Source organism: Notamacropus eugenii, chromosome 2 (assembly GCF_028372415.1).
Source record: "Notamacropus eugenii isolate mMacEug1 chromosome 2, mMacEug1.pri_v2, whole genome shotgun sequence".
In the NCBI taxonomy this organism is placed as follows: domain Eukaryota; kingdom Metazoa; phylum Chordata; class Mammalia; order Diprotodontia; family Macropodidae; genus Notamacropus; species Notamacropus eugenii.
This window is the reverse complement of record NC_092873.1, coordinates 495,646,893-495,661,997: the sequence shown is the minus strand read 5'-3', so window position 1 is coordinate 495,661,997 and position 15,105 is coordinate 495,646,893.

Genomic DNA, 15,105 nt, shown 5'->3' with positions numbered 1-15,105 from the left:
TCTGGGAACTCAGGTTTACCAGTTCCAATTCTATCATTCTATCCACTCCAGTCTGTATATGATAAATCTTTCCCCCTTTCTTTTTCTACCAAGCACCTTACCCTGATACAGGTATCCTTCCTTATTTCTTCTTCCCCCTTTTTGACATTCTTGTAGCCAGCTCCTGTAATTTGTTATCTTTTCTCTTTAGAATGTAAAGGGAGTATCTTGTTTGCTTATTTTTTTATTTGTATTATATTTTTGAATTTTGTACTTTGAAGATACTATATTTTTATATTTGAAGATATTTGTATCTTCAGTGCTTAGTACAGTACCAGCATGCAGTAAGTACTTAATGAATTCTCTACCTACCTATCTACTTACATATCAATTTATCATCTGTCATCTATTATCTATCTATCAGGGGTGGGGAACTTACCACCTTGAAGCCCCATGTGGCCCTCCAGTTCCTCAGGTCTGGCCCTTTGACTGAATCCAAACTTTACAGAACAAAGGAAGTTGGGATTCAGTCAAAGGGCCTCACTTGAGGACCTAGAGGGCCACATGTGACTTTGAAGCCACAGGTTCCCCACCCCTGAATTCTGTCTAATTTCCATCATGTATGTAGGCATATATTTATGTGTACATGTATCTCTCTATCATCTGTCTCTGCCTATTTATCTATTTCTAGATCTATCTATCTATCACCTATTATCAATCTATCCATTTTCATCATCTATATATGTATTTCTGCATTTATCTCTATTCATCTGTCTGCCAGTCTCTGTGTATCAATCTATCCATCTATCTATCTCCGTCTAAATATCTATGTATCTATCATCTATTTCTGCCTATGTATCTGGATATCTATGTAAATATCTTTCAACCCTGTGTATGTATCTTTGTCTATATATCTATGAATCTATTTCTGTCTATATATCTATTTATGTCTCTCTATGAATACATATATATGTGTCCTCTATCTATGTTTATGTATGTATATATATGTATCTATCTGATCCCCTTAGTTGTTAATGCTCTTACCCTCCTCTTCAAATGTTGCATATAATTATCTATTTTTGTGTTGTATCCCTGACTCTATACAATGTAAACTTCTTGAGAACAAATGCTGTTTTTCCTCTTTTTTTATGTTTCTCTAGTACCTAGCACAATGCCTTAAACTTGAATGTTCAAGATGTATGGTAAACACTTAGATCAGATTGAACTGGGTTGAGGCTTGGATGTTTGACAAAATGTGTAACTTCTCCCATTTATGTTTTAGAAATGAAAATCTGTCATTTCCATGGAGCTGGTGGTCTCATGGTAATTTTCTTCTTTCTTCTTACAAATGTGATTGAATTCATATGGGCATTTAAAAACATTTCGTTTTGGCATCAACACAGAATCTTCAAATACATACAATAAGAGAGGAAGACTTAATGAAGGTCTTTCTAATGTGTTGTATAAATTGTTATTAATACATCTTCTATATAAAATATTATTAATAGTCATATTCAACTTGGTAGAACAGTCAGAACTCCCTGGACCCCTTGTATCTTGGGTCCCATTGAAGGTTATTGTAGGAATGGCTAATATGTAATTCATGGTAAGAAGATGCTATGGAAAAGTGCTTAGAGCCCAAAGGCTTTGGAAATGGGAGTTTCTCTTTGGTTTTTTTCACATTCTAAGCTAGGTGGTGGAATAACATTCCCATTTTATCGTCCAATAGTCACAACATTCACTACTTAGAATAATGGATCACTTTCTTCATAGATTAAGAACATCACCAAATTAAATAAGGAACTGGCATGGTTTGAGACTTTCCTCTTACTTCTACCTGAAACCTAAAACTGAAAAAAGATCTTTGTAGAGAACACAGGAATTTTTTCCCCTTTTGAACCTGAAATTTGTGCTCCCAACCGCAATCCAAACCAAATTTTAAGGGTGGAATTATATCTCCTACCTCAGGATGGGAGGTTAAGATGGAAACCATCCATCTTCTTAGCCGGAGTGGCAAAATTGGCAGCTTAACCTTAGTCTTAAAGGAAGAACTCAGTAGGATACCAACCAAGAAAAAGAGTAGGGGTGGAAATTTAGGGGGAAATGGTGAAAACATCTGTCTGGGCATAGACTGTTGGTGTATGGGAGGGGAGTGTTACATGCCTATCTTAACTGAAGTTCAGGCTCCAGTGTGCTACAGTGAAAAGAACACAGATATAGCTAGGAATTTTTGTACCTGGGGCAGACATGAACCACATACCCTTGGTAGAATGGAGATAGAGAAATGAAAGAGAGAGCCTGGGACAACAAGGTACGGCTGTTGCTGGGGGAAGTGGATAAAGAGTCCTGAGGAAGAGGTCATAGCCAACACTTATTTTTAACTATCATTGTTAAATAAATGTTAAGATCTATTGCTTCCCTGTAGCTAAATGACTGTGCCATGAGGACAAATTCCCAGTCTTTGTCATAGTTACAGTTTTGGAAAGCATTTGTCAGTAAAAATGTGTGATAATGGCACTGTTTGGAAACCTGAACAGGAGAGTGGGAAGATCCCTGGGAACCCTGGGGAGTTTGGGGCCAATCCCTAACTTGCCATATGTTTGTATAGATGTATGTGTGAGTGTGTGTGTATGTGTGTATGCATGTGTATATATCTATATCTACATATTTGATCTTGGCAATTTCCTGGGAAATGGAAGGAGAAGAAATGAAAGCAGTGTCAGATTTTATATTTATGGCCTCAAAGATCCTTACAGATGGCAAACTGCAGTCATGAAATTACAAGACACTTGCTCCTTGGAAGGAAAGCTATTGGCAAATCTGGACAATATACTAAAAAGCAGAGATATTGCCAGGCCTAGAGGCCTGAGGGCTACCCGAGTCTTACCTTATCTGTATCGCAGGTCTTTGGCTGGCCAAACCGGATAAACGTATGAGAGAAGAGACTTTCCGGAGTCGAACAAGGGTTAAGCTTTATTCAGGGTCCTGGTTACAAGTGCAGGGGGAATTCTTCCTTAGGAGGGAGAGAGAAAATCTCCCAAGGAGGCAAAGATCTTATAATAAGAGATTGGAAGCAGAAGTGTAAGTGGGGAGAGAGGGGGAGGGGAGAGCGAAGAGAGGAAAAATGGAGCCTTCTGTTCTGTCCGCGCCCCTCCCGCGCTAAGAGCGCCTTCAGGCTTTCCTGACCCCAATTAAGCTCTCCAGCCGCATAGTTTGCATCTGAATACCGTGCCTGTTAGATAACAATAGGTGTGCCCAGACCCGGGACAGTCTCAAGGGGGATGCTCCTCCCATCATGTTTCCCACGGGAAGAGGCGGAAATACACGAGATTGCTCGGTCTCACTCCTCGATTCCCTGCTGTTATCTGGAATTGAGCTTCCATCCCCAGCAAGATATCACCTTGCCAACAAAATTTCCTATAGTTAAGGCTATAGTTTTTCCAGTAGCAATGTATAGCTGCCAGGGATGGACTATAAGGAAAGCTGAGTGCCGCAGGATTGACACTTTCACATTGTGGTGTTAGAGAAGACTTTTGATAGTCCCTTGGACAGCAAGGAGGTCAAATTAGTCAATACTTAAAGAAAGCAATTCAGGACATTCATTTGAAGGTCAACTACTAAAACTGAAGCTTAAATTCGGCCATATAATGAGAAGATGGGTCTTGTTGGAAAAGACCCTGATGTTGAGAAAGATTTAAGGTGAAAGGAGAAGGTTATGGCAGAGGATGAGATACATGGATAGTGTCATGGAAGCAGTGAGCTTGGACAGACTTCATTATTGTGTGTGTGTATGTGTATCTGTGTGTATACATACTCACATAATATAGTTGGTATGTTATAGTAACTATTATGGAACCAATAAGATTTAGCATGAAGAAAGCTGTAAAGTGATGTGGGTGCCTATTGGTCTTATCCCCAAGAATCATTGTTCTGGAAAAACTTGGGGAAGAGGAGTTACCTCTTGTCCAGTGGTTTAACCACTATCCCACAAGTTCATGGGGTCCTGGATGGGCTTCTGGGAAGAGGGTACCAGGAAGCTACTGTGGATAAATGAGGAGGTGCCACATCATGGGAAGCTGCTGGAGAGAAGCCACTGATGCTAATCGGGGTTATACCAGGGTGGTGAGAAAAATGGGCAGGGAATGTGTTGACCTTCCTAGTGAGCTAAACTGGACCTGAATTTCTAAGAATGAGTTGAAAGGTCACACTGATACCTTGTCTCCCTCCTTCCTCTCTCCCCAAGGGAGAACTTGGATTTCCCTGCTTCATTCTCTTCACTTCCTGCTTCCATTGTCCCTAAGAGACCCTTTGAATGACATCTAGGGTTTGGAAGCTTTATTCCTTTCTTAAATGTTTATTTTTATCCTACCCCAATTGCCTCATCCTGAGTCATCTCCAGTCATCCTGATGAATATCTGGTCACTGGATTCAGGTGGCTCTGGAGGAGAAGTGAGGCTGGTGACCTGCACAACACTCCTTCACTCAAAACAAAGTCAAGTGCAAGTCATGTCATCATTTCTCTGATGGCATGGTCTTCTTCGGCAGTGAAGGATAAACACACACACACACACACACACACACACACACACACACACACACATTTTTATTCTAAGTAGGGCCAGCCAGCTGGCACATAACATAGAGCACTGGATATGGAATCATGATAACCTGAACTGGAATCCTGACTCAGATACTTAGCAGCTATGTGACACTGGGCAAGTCAACCTCTCTGTGCCTCAATGTCCTAATCTGTACAATGGATTTAATAATTGCCCATACCTTCCAGGGTTATTATGAAGATCAAGTGAAAAATTTATGTAAAACATGCAAACCTTAAATGTATAAGTGCTATGTATTATTAATCTACCTAAACTATGATGAAACTTGTTGACTACAAAACTTGGCTATGGTTTTTGAATACCCAAGTAAAGAAGTCCCAGTTCAAAGATGAGATTTTTTTTCTGTACAGTAATGCTAGGCTAAAATGGGAGGTGAAGGGGACAGTGATAAAGAAAGCCTGTTATTATCCTCTTCAAGCTCCACAGGCTTCACACATGAGCCTTATAGAAGTTTCCAAGTCCAATAGAGAGTTAGCCCCAGAGACCATATGCTAGGAAACCTGGGTCCCCTTGCTTTAAAGAAAAGCTTAGTCTCACAGGAGAAGAGGGAGTAAGGACATTGGGTGTGCAAGGTGCCCTAATTGGAAGACTTTGACGATATATGGGCAGTTACTATAATGGCAATGTCAAACTCTGGAGGTCAGAAGGCCCCTTTCTCACTCAGAAACACTCTCTGATAATTATATCTATCTATCTATCTATCTATCTATCTATCATCTATCTAATCTATCTATCTGTACTCCATGAGGTCATGAAGAGTTGGATATGATTGAACAACTAAATAACAACATGTGTATGTATACACACATGTATGTGTGTATGTATTTATGTATGTGTGTAGCCCAATCCAACAAAGACCTATGCTTAGTGCAGGGGGTACGAAAAACCCCCAAACCAAAAATAAAGCCCAACACATTTCTTTAAAAGGTCCCTGACTGATCTAACTTGTATTCTTTTTAGGAGATACAACAGGTCAAAAGACAAGTATACAAATGACCATTTGGAGAGGGGGAGAAAAGTAATAATGAAGGGAATCAGGAAAGAGTTCCCAGAGGACATGGCAATGAGCTGAGTCTTGAAGAAAGTTAGTTATTCTAAGAGGTTCACATGAATGGGGAACACAATCCAAGGATGGCAAAAGCCTCTGCAAAAGCTTGTAGTGGGAGATGAGGAACAGCACATGGGCCAATGGGGCTGGAAGGCAATCTATATTATGAATAATCCACAGTTTTCAAAGGAACCTAACTTATAACTAGCACATAGAATGGGCATCCCTTAGCAACTGGCTCAACGACTGGTTTTATAGAGACATTTATTATATTTATGGATTATTTCATACATTTTTCGATTTCTATTACCTCCCAATAGACCAATTTTCTTTGGTTACAAAGGATCTATTTCTCCTAAACTCTGTAAAACGAGCTCCAGAAGTTTCTTCAGACACATGTTTACAATGTGCGGTCAAACTGGCATCTTTCCTTGGGAATGGCCAGTGGGGCCGAATTTTTAAGTTTGTCTGATGATACCTCCAAAAGAATTTTTTTGAATTGCAACAGTAGAGCCTTGATTATGAATTGTTCCCACATTTCAAATCTGCTCAGTGGACCTTTCAACTGTCTACTGTTTTTGTTATTAACTCCTAAGACATGCAATATTCATTTTAGTGTGTCTGGTTCTTCTTAGTGTTTTGACATGAGAAAAAAATCTTAATTTGGGAAGTTTCACCTGTGAAAAAAATTATACTTCGTAATGAGAGGTCAATGAGACCAACTTAAAGATGTAAGGGGATCTATATCAACTGAGTGCTCGCTTTTTCTTTGCCTGAGGAGATAACCATTCCTGTTGACCCAACATACCTTCTGTTGATATAAATTAAAGTGGTAGGAAGCTTTCTTTAATCCTAACAAAGTTCCTCATCCATTAGAGTTTCATAGAATTAGAGATCTGGAACCTTCAAGGTCATCTAGTCTAATACCTTCATATTTTAGATGAGGAAACTGAGACGAGGTTAAATGAATTACCCAGGTTCCCCAGAAGTCAACCATAGCAAGTCCGTGGATGGTTATTTTGTTGCTTCATAAAAGATGAGAGTGAATGTTATTGGAAATGTCTGGTTACTAAAAAAAATTAGGAAATAATATCTAAAGAAAGACAAAACTCCTGACTTCCATCTCAAGTTGGTTTCACCAACTTCTCACCATGAAACATGATTTGTTCCACAGATGGAACTTCCTGAATTAAGTTCTCTTCTAATGTCAAAAACCTAAAATGAACCAGCCAAGCAAAAAAGAATAGTGGATTCCTTGTTGTTTTTCATCTTTCATTCTTGAAGAGGACCAATTACATCAGGAGTGTGATGACTTGCAAGTGAATTGAATTCAAGTGAGGCAGAGCTGTGCAAAATCATCATCCTCACTCTCTCCTCCATGATCATTGGAGTCCAATGGCAAGACATAGGTTAGGACAACTGGCTGTGGCCGCCAATGAACTTTTCACTTAATGGTAAAAACAGTAGTCAGCTAAAAGACCCATTAGGCAGGATATAGACTCATTTGGTTTGTATACAAAAGTACAAATTGTAGGTAACTACAACAACAACAAAACTATTGCCTTATCACAGGGATTACCTTGCATGAATATTTAAAAAAATTTGATAACCATTTTCAGTAAAATTTGTTTCCTTGATAGTATCATGCATTTTATTTAATTCATTTAAAGGTATTATTCTGAGAAGAAATTCATAGTTTATAAAGTTTATAATTCAAAGTTTATAAATTCATAGTTTATATGATAGAAGGAAAAAATAAGAATCCGTGCCCTAAAGTAGGGAAGCAAATTTGACTTCATAAATATCATTTGACTTTGCTGAAATGGACCTAATAAGTGAAATATGTCTCTGGAGAGATATGTTGTTCAAAGGAGTAGACTAGACAAAAGGTAGTGAAATAAAGTGTTATTAAAATATAATCATATGAGAAAATTCAGGAAACTGAGAGAGGGATAACATAAGGGAGAGAATTTGGATAAGGATCAATGGAGGAAGAAACAGAATTAATATTGCCAAGGTAATATTCTATAGGTCACCTGCACAGAAAGAAGAAATTGATGAGGAGTTGAGAAAGATTTTTAAAAATTGGGTGAAGGATGATATTGTAGTGATAGACAACTTCAGTTACTCAGCTGTATGTAGGAACACTATCTCTTTCTCCTCCTCCTCTTTCTTCTCCTCCTCCTCCTCTTTCTTCTTCTTCCTTCTTCTCTCTCTCCCTCTCCTCCCTTTCTCTCCACTCTTCTTCACTCTCTTTTTCTGTTTCTCATTCTCTCTCCTCCCCCTCTTTCTTCCTCCCTCTCTCCTTCCATCTTTCTTTGTCTCTCCTTTATCTCTCCCTATCTCTATTCCCTCTCTCCTCCCTCTCTTTCTCCCTCCCTCTATCTGTCCATCCTTCTCTCTCCCCCCTCTTTCTCTCTCTTCCTCTCTTTTTCTCTCCTTCATCAAAAGCAAGGCAGAAAATGATTTTCTAAGGGGTCTTAAAGATAGCTTTAAAAGGTGGAAGGATTCTTATCTCAAAGGAGAAGCAGATTGCTCAAGTAGAAATGACCAGATACCTAGCAACAAAATTATGGATTTTGTGATAGAAGAAAGGCAGGATGAACATAGTCTGACATGTATCTTAGAGTTTGGCAGAATAGATTTCAAAGGGTTCAGAGAAAGGATAGATAAAATGGTGTGGGCTCAGGTTTTACAAGAAAAGTTAGCCCAAAGGAATGGGAAGCTTGTACAAAAAAAATTCTGAAGACCTGAAATTGTCCTGATGGGGGATGAATAGAGAGAGTAGCTTAAGAGACCAAGGTGACTGCAAAGGAAGCTAGTCAACTTTATGAAGATACAAATAGGAGATGGACACAAAGGCAAGTAACTGAAGATGAATACCAAATAGTGGAAAGGGAGTGTTAGAATAGTGCTAAAGCCCCAGATGAGCTAGGGTGAGTGAATGTCAAGTATAACAAAAGATATTGTAGCTTTTACAAGCTATCTTGGGACAAGGAGAGGGTCAAAGAAGGGATATGACTCATGTTGGGAGGGATGGGATGCTAATAACTGCCAGTGTTCAGAAAGAGGAAACACTCCACTTTCATTTTGTTTTTGTTTTCTCATCAAAAGAGAATGATCTTTAGACTAAAAATGTTAGAACACAATGGTTAACAGGAATCAAAAACCCAAAATAAATGAGGCTATATATGGTGCTCCAAAATCTAACTGCCCTCAGTGAGTTTAGATCACTAGTCCTAGACATCTTGCATTTTAGGATTCTACAAGAAATGTTGGACGTAATTGCTGATCATGTCTTTGAAAGGTTTGGGGATTTATAATATTGGAAAGGGATAAGTATTCTAACTTCAAAAAAGAGAATAGTGTAGAATCTTCACACTAAAGACTAGTGAGCTTAACTTCTAGCCCTGAAAAAAGTCTAGAGCATGTTATAATGGGATAGTTTGTGATCACTTAAAAAGCGAAGCAGTAGTCACAAAAAGTGAATATAGCTTACTCAAGAGCAGGCCATACCAACCTCTTTTCTTTTTTTGACAGGGTAAATAGACTAGTAGGTGAAGGGAAAGCCACACATGTTTAGATTTTGGTAAGGCATTGACAACGTTTCTCACCTTGTCTTTCTGGACAAGATGGAGTGATGGAGGTCAAGTGTGATTACAATTAGAGAGAATTGGAACTAGTCTAATAAACTGACACAAAAGCACAGTCAATAATGGGTCAATGTTTACTTGGAGTGAAGACTCTAGTAGGCATCCCCTCAAACTGAGCTTACCCCTGATCTGTTCCACATTTTTGTCACTGATTTAGATGAAGCCATAGAAGATATGTGTGATGCATTTGGATAAGATATGAATTTTGAAAGGAATAGCTAACATGTTGGATGACAGAATTAGGATTCAGAAAGACCTTGACAGGTTAGAATACTGGACCAAGAGGAAATTTAATAAAGATAAATGCAAAGTTGTATACTAAGGTTAAGAAAATAAATTAAACAACTATGAGATGGTGGAGTCATGCTGTGATAGCATTTCATCTGAAAAAGATCTAGGAATTTTTAGTTGACTGAAAGCTCAATATATGTTAATAATGTAACATGACAGCTAAAAATGTCAGTCCCTACCTTGGCTTTATTAAGAAAGAGACAAAACTAGGGAGGTAAATGTTCTAATGTATTCTCCCCCGGTCATGCCACACTTTTAGGAAGGACAGTGGTAAAATGGAGGGAATCCATAAGAGAATAACAAGGTGATAGGCATGGAAACCAGTAAGGTATAGATCAATTGAAGGAACTTAGATTACTTATCCTGGAGAAGAAAAGACTTGGGGGGAGGCACATGACAGTAGTATTCAAGAGTTAAAAACTTAAATTGGCCTATGGAAAACTAATTAGATTTATTTTAATTAGTCCCAGAATTCAGAACTAGGAACAATGACAGACATTGTGAAGAGATAGTTTTTGACTTGATCTAAGGGGAAAATCCCAATAATTAAGAATAATATAAAAGTGAAATGGGATGCCATGGAAGGTAATGCATTCCTCCACATTGGAGGTCTTCTAGTAGATGCTACATGAGCAGTTGTCACTGATATCATAGATGGGACCAGATGGCTTCCAAAGTCCCTCTTAACTTTTCCATTCATGATTCTGTGATCCCTCTAAAATAAAAGGACAAAGTGAACTTTGTTATCCCCTTCGAATGAATCCTTCTGGAGGAAAACTGTGTTTCCCTGTATTTTTTTAAATTAGAATTTGTTCTGAGAACTCATAAGCTATTGCCGATGATCTGCAAGGGTCTTCCTGTCCTTTCGTTATCTTCCACTTCTTAAAGATGATTAGGAAAGCCAAGAGGCAGACTGATGACTTCTAAGGCAGGGAGTCTGAACAATGAGCCATAATGTGGCATGGAGGATGATAATAATACCTTGTATTACTGTAGCACTTATGATTTCAACATGTTTGGTGTAGACACAGCTGTGGAGAGGTTTGGAGGAGCTGTGAGGCATGGGCAGGCTGACTCCCAGTGAGGAATGTGCTGATGCCTGCAAAAGTCCTCCAATTTAGCTGGCTTTGTCTGCTTCACTGTTGATTCAGGAGCAAATTGGGAAAGGATTCCTTCTTGCAACAGAATACACCAGCCTTTGGCAGAGTGGTGGCAGTTTCTTCCCTGTCTAATCGCCCTGCAGATGAGAAGGCCAGCTCATCATCAAGCATTCTCCTGTATGACATTGGCTTTCAATAGTAGCTACACATGTAACTAAGGCAGAATCTTGGCCCCAATCTTTTTGATCCAGGATTTTTGCCTAGTTTTAAACCTGGAAAAAATTAATGGCAATTCATGGATGGAACAGAGGATGCCAGGCAACTGGGAATGTAGCAAGGACCAGAGTCCCCTCTGTTCCCTTCTAGCTGACCCTCCTCCCCTCTGGGCTTCTACTCATGTGGAAGGTCAGTATATGTGAGAAGGCAGGTCAGTAGCTGTCAATAGTGAAAAATCCCTAGCATTGAACGAAAGCAAGCACTCATGACATCAGTTACACAAAGAGAAAGCACTTTATGAAAAATCTGCCATAAACTTTCCAAAGGGGAGTTTGTACATCTGCCGGTCTCTTAATGAATCAGTCTGCCTTTCTTGAGTCTGGCCCAAGTTCACATCTGCATTGCAGAGGTCCATGAGCAAAACACAGCAGGGGAAACCCTGCCAGGAGAAGCTATTCATGGAAACGGTTTTGCCTTCTAAAGTGAGACTGAGCAAAGGAATTCATCTTCTTTGCTTAAAAGAAGAGGGACATACCTAGGCTTCTAGCACCCTGCAGGGAGGTGGTAGAGTCTTAAGCTATCTTTCCTAAGATCAGGCTGACAAATTGCGAGGGATGCTCCATAGTTAGTGATACAGCTGCCATGTCTGCTTTCATTTTGATGGATGTGATCGTGGATTGCAGTCACTGTCTGTATTTCTCATCTACCATATAAGAATCTGACTCCATGGCCCCTAGAATCACCTTGTACCATTTTGTATATATTTATGGTGAGGAGATTGTGCATAAGGCACCAAGAAGGATCATGAGTCACTGAGTTTATTACTCACTGGCTGTAAGTATATGGTTCTAGTTCACGGATACTCAAGTGAACAGTGACTTGGGTGTGCAGTGGGGACATGTATCATGATTGAGAACCCAGATTTCTGGGTTTCTGCCCTTATATCTGATTATTGTTGCTGGACAGATTCACAGGGATTGGTAGAAGGAAGACTTTAGAGGCAATCAGTGGATGCTCTTGACTTCAACCTCCCCACCCCTTTATCAACCTTATATTTCTTAGAGTAATTACAGTCACAGAATCATATAATTTAAGAGTTGAAAGGATTTCAGTGGCGACTTAGTCCAAATTATATCTCAAAAGAATTCCACTACTACACACTGGACAAATGGACATTCAGCATCAACCTGAAGACTGTGAGTAAAAAGAAATGCACTGTCTCCTGGGGGAAGGTCATTTTAGTTAGTACACTGGATATATCCCCTTCTATTATTGTGGTAGCTAGATGGCATAGTGGATAGAGTGCAGGACCTGGAGCTAGGAAGACCTGCCTTCAAATCTAGCCTGAGACTCTCACTAGCTGAGTACTCTTGGACAAATTGCTTAACTGCTGTCTGCCTCAGTTTCCTCATCTGTAAAAGAGGGTTAATAATAACACCTATCTCCCAGGGCCATTGTGGGGATAAAAATGAGATGATATTTGTAAAGCACTTTTCACAACTTAATGTGCTATATAACAATTATCTTTGTGATTTTTATTAATAATTCAACAAGTTTTTATTGCTTCTTCGGGCGTCTTCCAGTATAGCCTTGCATAATAGAACAGGATTTATAAATAGCAGAAATTCAAGGTATGCTTCATTGATCAGTGAGTGTCAGGGACAGCTCCCCTTAATGTTCTATGTCAAACTGTACAGGCTTGGAGTCAAATTTAATAAGACTTTTGATTTTATTTCCCCTACAATCTTGAGGAAGTGGAAAAAGAGAGATAGCAAAGAATTCAAATGGAGTATATTTCTCCTTTACTCTTTCTCTAACCATCTTTATTGGGTGTAGCCATTGCAGCAAGTCTGTCTGCCAAGCCAAACTTCCTAACATGTTAGTGTCTGTGATGGGGGATGGGGAGAGGGAGATGGAGAGCATTTGACATGATCCAGACTCATTCACATTTGTTCAACTTGCTGAACACATCATATTCTGTTTTAAACAGCTGATGGGTCAGACGTCACCCTGGAGGTTATATGGGGGTGGGGAGCAGAAAAGAATCCTATTTCCTACCAGAATGAACTAACTGAAAGGCATATATATTAATTGCGGAAAGTCGGCAACGAATTGGTCCGCCTTCTTTGACCTTCAGGACTTATTTCCCATCTTTTAACAGTGGATATTCTTTACAGAGATGCAGTGGGACCTAGTGGATAAGAATGACACATCTGAGGTTAGGAAAACCTGGGTTCAGAGTGCCTCTGACACTTATGAGCTTTGTGGGCACATAACTTCTATGAGCCTTAGTTTTCTCATCTGTAAAAGGGGATCATAATTCTCATAATATCATTGTACCAGCAGGATACGTGCGAGGCTGAGATTACTCAAATGCCATTGTGGTTGTTATGTTTTCTTCCCCAGAGGATTAAGCCACAAGGCTGGAGGGAGAAACAGTTATATTGGCATTGGGGGGTAAGCAGCAGCAGTTTTAGGTACTAACTAATTATATCAGTAGAATCCAAGGCAGGCTTACCAAGTGTTTCTGTAAGGGTCTGCTGGATCCTTACTTCCACTTATTCTGAATTCAGGATAAATGGCAAACAGGGAAGCTATTTTTATTATTTCCATTGTTTGTGTACCATTGATGGGATGGATGCTTGTTCATCCTTGTCATTGTCATTGGTGTAATAATTGTAAACCACCTATCACAGTGCCTAGTGTGTTGGAAGTGCTATATAGAAGTTATTGTTAATTATTCAGTTTTCATTCTGTATTGAGTTCCATGCTAATCTGCATCAGGCAACACGGGCAAGTTCAGCTCTTTGCTTTGGGCTAGAAAATAACAGTGTGTGGACCAGAGGACTGCCTTTGGCATCCAAAATCAAAATGCTCAGTGGTGAAAATAACCCAAATAACTCAAGCCTCGTTTCTCTTACTTTCACCCCTCCTCTCTCTCTCTCTCTCTCTCTCTCTCTCTCTCTCTCTCTCTCTCTCTCTCTCTCTCTCTCTCTCTCTGTCCCTCTTCTCTCTCTCTCTTGTCTCTCCTCTTTATCTATCCTCTCTCTGCCTTTCTCTCTTACTCTTTCTGCCTCTGTCTCCCTCTCCTTCTCTCTTACTCTCCTCCACAGACACCCCCTACCATAGGATATAAAGTCCTTGAAGTCAAAGGCTATCGTCACCCAGCACCTGACAACGTCTGGCACATATTAGGTACTTGATATATGGTTATCAAACTGAATTGCACTAAATAAAAGATGACTCTAGAACGAGAGGTCCTGGGTTCAAATTTCGTGTCTGATGTTAAAAACATTAAAAAAACACATTTGGATAAATCATTTTACCTTGTCACCTTAGATGTTGCAATCCCCTTTGGTAGAAGTTTTCTCATTTGGAAAATGAATAAGACTGGAGCAGAAGTTTCTCTGGGCAGTAGCTTTATGATCTTTTGATCCTTTGATTCGCCAAACAGAATTGAACCAAACTGAATTAAAGTAAATCAAATCTGTCTCAGCCCCCGAAATAGCTGGGTCTGTCAGTTGCACACAGGATGCTATTAAAATGGTAGGAAATGAACCTTTGACCTTGTCAAGCTGTAGAAAAGATTTTGTATGTTGGGAGGGAGAAAGCACTTTTGTTGCTGGCTTATTCAGCCTTGTACCTTCCATCATGTCACGGGGGATTATGATCTTATCAAATCTAATGAGTTTAGTGAGATCTTCTTAAGCAAGCCAGGTGCTATGGGGTATCTCACTGTTCCTTAACTGCATATTTCCAGTCTTGACTCGTCAATTGTTCTGCATGAGGGATTGCTCAGGTAGGGGGAGACAAAACTGAGCATTGACCCTGAATTTTTGAAATGATCTGATGAGAACTGAATGTTTCTATCTGTAAGAACCTGTCTCTTGCCTCCAAGATCACTCTTTTTACTACCAAATGTGTTTGTTTGTTGGGAGGTTTGAAAGCACAGAATGGACATAACTCAGTTTTTGTTCTTTGATACATATCAAGGATACATACAAACCTATCAAGGATTAGGAATAAAGGTGGCCCAAGGTGGCCCATGAGACCTGCAGTGGAGGAAGCTCTTGAGAAATAACAGGTTATTTGTGCTATTATATTTTCCGTGTAATAATTCCATAGTTTTGCTGTTGCTAAATGCCAGTCATGTGCAAACGAGGAAGAACGGAAAGGTCTGCATATTGTACTTTGTATAA